This window comes from Limulus polyphemus, unplaced genomic scaffold, assembly GCF_000517525.1.
Source record: "Limulus polyphemus unplaced genomic scaffold, Limulus_polyphemus-2.1.2 Scaffold7583, whole genome shotgun sequence".
Lineage (NCBI taxonomy): Eukaryota > Metazoa > Arthropoda > Merostomata > Xiphosura > Limulidae > Limulus > Limulus polyphemus.
The window spans coordinates 29,337-35,336 of NW_013673193.1; the positions used below are offsets into that span (position 1 = coordinate 29,337).

Consider the following 6,000-nt stretch of genomic DNA (forward strand, 5'->3'; position numbering starts at 1 on the left):
TCTCACCAACTATTTCTTAATGATCAGTGATACTATAGTTCATGCACTTATTCATATGGCAGTGTTTTTATATAACACTAAGTTTTACAATTTCACAATATGAGTAATTTTTACCCTTCAGTACAAAATGTATATTTTTCTCACTTACGTTCCTGAGCTACAGGCATGAAGTTGGAAGATGGTGGCAGAACATGAACAAAGAAAATGTTTGTTTCTCGTAGGATGACAGTTCAGTTGAGGCTAAAATGAAAGATGAATGCAGTTACCTCAAACTAAGATAAACCCACGTCTTTCCAATGAATAGAAAAAAATTGAAACTTAGTGGGGGTTGTGCAGAAGATATGAATTAATTTCATGAAACTGCCTAAATTCACAGTTTGCACTTGAAGTAAATTTGGTCAGAAACCTATGTTTTGAGTCTGAAATAATTTTCAATGTTACTTGAAGACACCATTGAGGAATTTGAAATGATTTTTGTATTAAAACTACATATATATAAAAACTTGACTAAACTATCAATCCTTCAAACTAAGTCCACACAACTTCACTAAATGATATGTTTTAGACAATTACATAAAAAGTGGTAATTATCCTGTTATATTTTATTTATTTTTTTACATTTTTTTCAGCAAGTTCTCTAAAACTGAGGAACAATTGTATGTACTTCTTCATCAGATGATAAATCATTAGAGTTATAGTATGTCATGTATTTATTTTTTTTAGCTTGTATACTTACAAAGCTATATTTGATTACTAGGCCTACTTCAACTGTTTCTTATGAGGAAGAATAGGGTATCTGAATTTAAACTAGTTAGCATTTCTTAAAGGCTTAAGTTTTTTTATTTTTCAATTGGGATTAGTTTAGTATCATTGCAAGTGTAAGCAAGATACATATATGTATATATTTCACTGATTAGGCCAGACATAACCTAGTATTAAGAGTGCTGGAATGTGAATCTGAGGATCCATGGTTCATGTCCCTTTGCTCAAAAATCACTCCACATTTTGGGACTGTGAGTGCATTATAAGAGTGATGGTCAACTCCTACTATTCAATTAGAGTAGTCCAAAAGTTGTTGGTGAGTACTGTTGACTAGCTGCCTGCCCTCTAGTGTATCACTTCAAAATTAGGGTGACTAGTACAGATATCCATTGTGTTGCTTTGCATGACAAAAAACAACAACAAATTTTACAAATTCTGTGTATCTTTAGGTAGGTGTAGTTACCAGTGAAGTAACATGTCAAATCAGGGGAAGCATGCATTTGAAGACTCTTGCTTATACAAGTAGAACATTGCCCAATGGTATCTAAAATGGAACAGCTTTGAGGAATTTTGCAACTTTGCTACAAAACTATTTCAATTGAAAACTATGTCCATAGACGTATAAAAATCCAAAATTTGTTTGGGCAAGTCTCACCTAACCCTAACCACAGTAGAGACAACAGTAAAGATCAGTGCCACAACCAGAATGCACTATCACAATTTGCTCTTCCAGCCCCTGCATACCAGATCCGTGACTAGTCAGATTATTCCTCTTCAAGAAAACTTGACAACAGAAATCAAAGAAGCAGAAAATCTGTGGGCAATGAATGTTGCAGGCAAGGACTTTTCATTTGCTAAATGTGATGATGTTAGTCAACCTTTCCTTCAGATATTCAACTGTTCACTCACCATCAGTTTTGGAAAATGGGGATTAACAAAGATGTTGTATGTTTTTTCAGATAGCCTACGACCCCCTGCTAAAGAAACTGGTGAATCCAGGATATACCATATTGCATGATAAAACCACCACTGATCAAGATGTAAAGCATATTGATGGGCTTATTAGAAACTGGTCAAAAATCCAAAATCAGATTCCAGGGGATACCTTGGGGCTTTCTATTTGGTAGTATCAAAAGAAAGTATGCATAAAAAATCATGCATTTCCTAAAAACAGAAATAGCTATTCCTCCGAGGCTTTTTATAAGGTTATTAAGTGATTTGGAATGAGATCAATGATGTCTCGAAGGAAGCTGACTGTGAAGGTCTTCTTTACTTCATTCCCAGCAACCTTCGTGCCATACATAATGCATTCAGAGCTAGCCTAGATGTATCCAGAAAACCTTATCTACAATCTATATAGGCTTTTCAAAAAGATGCCTTGCAAAATAGAAGATTTCCAATAAGTGAACTTGAGACATGTGAATAGCATGTAGATGACCCTAGTACTAGCACTGGATTGTATCAATGATAAATGGTATGCCACAAATAAATATTTCCTAATACCACTCAGAATAGGCCAGGAAGGACAAGACAGAATAACAATTTTCAAAAAATGAAAAGTAACAGAACATACACCAATTACTTGCCTCTATAAAAATTCTACCAGCACTCTTCTGCTGTGTTCGTGAGAACAGAAATAAGAGGTTACCATGTGAAAATATAACACAATATCTTCTGTATACTTCTGTATTTTGTTGTCTTTTGTAGTTAATGTGACTTTTATTTGCCCTAATTTTTAAACAGTTGCCTCATATTATCCATATATTTTTCACTAGATTTCCTTATTTTATGCCCAGAATCTGCAATCACTTCTGAATCCTAATCTGATTTTCCTAAAGAAATAATCATTATACAATTAGGGTGGACTTTTCAGCTGAGAATAAAAATGTTTTATAAAATATCAAAGACATGTTTATTCTGACTATAATTTTATCAGCATGTGGGATTTATTTATATGTTCATACTGAGGGTACATTTATAACTTAAAATTTTTTCTGTGAAATTACCTTAGTTACTTGAAAAATCCAAACATAACACAGACTCTGAGCTAACCATAATCAATGGTCTTCTATGGTTTTATTCTCACAATATTCAGTAGCACAGTTTCTTTTCCTGAAAATGTCATTTTCATCAACAGTACTCTTAGGGATTAAAAAGTTTTGAAATTTTCACACCAAAAATAGATTTTACTGGTGAAAGTTATTGTTTAAAGGCATATTGGACTGAATTAATGAATAAATATTTCATATCAAGTTAACAAGTATTAGTTGAAAATGTAAATTAAATAATTGCTGACAAACAAACTAAAACAAATGTAATTTTAACACTTTGCACAATCACCTTATTCCTGCATCAGATTTTAAACATTCTGAACACAGACATTTTAAACAAAGAACCCAACATAAACAAATGAAGAATCAAGGAATCCATCTTAATTGAACAAAACAACCCTACTCTAAACCAACACCCCGGGGTGCCAAGATACCTCTTCTAAGTTTCACAACAGTTCCGGTCATGTGACTTCTTTGTTCAATACTGTATGTATATATAATTCGTGTCTGTGTAAATTCCTTGTACCTGATGATGACAGAACCTTGTCGAAACGTTGTACATTTGCTGTCATGTTAAATTTATATTAAAGTTTTTCTTCATTACCCATTCAAACCATCTCCAAGCATTATTAGTAAAAGTTATATTGGATTATAACAAATTTTGCATAATAAAAGGTTTCACAAAGTCTGTCAAGATTCTAAACACCAAACTTATGTGTCACAAAAAATAAAATGAATGTAATACAAGTTACAGTTATGTGCCACAACACTTTATTTAAACAGTCTTACTCCATAATGCTGGTATGGTTATTATTCTACAATGTGATTTGTAAAAAATAAGGTACACTGAATTTTTAAGCCATTTTGAATTACAAAAGTATTAGAATCATTCTACCAATGAAATTGACAGAGTATTTGAACGTAGTGTTGGACCTCAGAATGAACTCCTCTTTGATCAAAACCTTGCTATGGTACTGGACCACAAGATGAACTCCTGCTTGAGCAAGGCCTTACTATGGTACTGGTTATGACACTGGACCTTAGGATGAACTGCTCTTTGATCAAGGTCTTACTATAGAACTGGTTATGACGCAAGACCTTAGGATAAACTCCTCTTTGAGCAAGGCCTTACTATAGAACTGGTTATGACACTGGACCTTAGGATGAACTGTTCTTTGATCAAGCCTTACTACCTACAAGTAATTAACACTATAACCATTGTGACATTATCTTATTTTAGTAGTAATAGAGCTAACCTGTTGATTTCTACCAACAGTTCTTTGTTAGATAGTATTACAGCTGTTGTTTATGTGATTGAGAAGTTATTGATTGACAACTTATATGTATAACTCAATAACATCTCGATGGTTAGGTTTATTCATTTCAGTAAGAAAACATTTACTGTATAATTACTATACAAGAACAAGCTAACTTTATAAATGTGTTACGTTTATAGTGTTTTAGTTGTTTTTAACTCGCCACAGTGAATCTATATTTATATAGATAATGAAGACTGAATTCTTCATCAGACACACTGATTAACCCAGTAGTTAACATGTCAGACTGTAGGTGTGAGGTCTTGTTGTTCACATCCTGTTACTTTTGGAAAAAAAATCATGCATGGCTCTTTAGGGCCTGGCTATGTCTGCATTATAAGAGTGATGGTCAAATCTCACTATAGGATTAGAGTAGCCCATAAATTGGGTGGTGGGTGTTGTTGACTAGTTACCTTCCCTCTAGTCTAACACTTCAAAATTAGGAATGGATAGTACTCTAGAGTAGCTTTGTGCAAATTTCAACAAAACAAAACACTGTTTAAAATACTAAAACTAAATTTGATGGCCAGTCCATCATCTACTTGACCACTTATATTGAATTAAAACCAGTATAACTGATGAAAATAGGTAAACTGGATAACAGATTGGACATCATATTCATTTTTAGCATTTATAAAAATGAATTATTGCATTTGCACACTTATAAAGTTTTATATATTATATAGTTGTACCTTTTGTTTTTTTCTTCCTACATCATCATCTCTAATGCTTATCACTTGTAACCATGAGTTTCAACTGGTAAATATTTGAATTATTTTTTTGCACATACTATCTTTGCATTTTTAAATCTGTTTACTAGCTATTGTGATATGCTAACAATGAAAATATCAGGATATTTTTGAAATTGCTTCTGTGAACAGGACTGGTCTTTTAAAGATATCTTGTTAACCATTCTGTTGCCCATTGGAAGTATAAGTTGAAAGTGACAATTTCTAGCGTATCCAGAAATTTAAGTTTAAACTTCCTTTGCAAAAATAAGAAAAGTTATAGCATTTTTTTTTCTTGTGTAATCTCCTGAGTAGTTTTTTCATAAACTTGAGATAGATGAGACATTTTTATTGGTACAGTTTTTGTGATATATTACATATTTTACTTTTTATAACTCTAGGTAAAATAACTGTCATCAACGTCCTTTATTTCTGTAAACAATAAATTACTTAAAGTTATTAAACTAAATAAAAAAAAGTTACCGTATTAGTGGTATTACATGATTTCAAACAAACACAACTTAGTAAATAACAGAGGTATTTACTGTAATATGAACAGTTTAAAAGACTCGGGTTAGGTACATTTATATCAATAGTTACATTCTGTTTGAGAAAAGTTCTTCAGAATTTAAAAGACTCAGGCTTGGCCCATTTATATCAATAGTTACACTCTGTTTGAGAAAAGTTCTTCGGAATTTAAAAGATTCAGGTTTGGTCCATTTATATCAGTAGTTACACTCTGTTTGAGAAAAGTTCATCACAATTTAAAAGAATCAGGTTTGGTCCATTTATATCAATAGTTACTGTTACGACAGTGAGGGTCACGTGACGAATATTCTAGAAGATTCTCTAGTGCGTTACGACAGCGGGGTCACGTGACGAGTATTCTAGAAGATTCGCTAGTGTGTTGCGACAGCGTTGCGTCAAATGACGCTGGTAGCACGTGTTAAGAGTCTTAGAAGTTTCTAGAACAGGCAGTATTATCGTATATAAGTGCGCTAGACAGTGAGAGAGACAGACGGAGTCGAAGCAGTAGAGGGAGGCAGAGACGAAGCAGGCAGAGAGAAAGAAAGACAGCGATTACGGTCGGCGGGAACTGAGGATAGCAGACACAGAGATCGGAACTATAGTTTGCGGGGACGG

General features: G+C 33.2%; 1 long non-coding RNA gene across 8 annotated transcripts in view; it reads left to right on the forward strand.

Moving 5' to 3' along the window:
* Positions 1–2,662, forward strand: part of LOC106474712 — a 31,511-nt gene extending 28,849 nt beyond the window's left edge. For 7 of the 8 annotated variants that reach the window (XR_002614008.1, XR_002614007.1, XR_002614009.1 and 4 more), the window contains one exon: positions 158–2,662. This is a non-coding gene — a long non-coding RNA (uncharacterized LOC106474712). The remainder of the gene's footprint in view (positions 1–157) is intronic. The other variant, XR_002614013.1, reaches the window with a different exon arrangement.
* Positions 2,663–6,000: the final 3,338 nt, after the last annotated feature.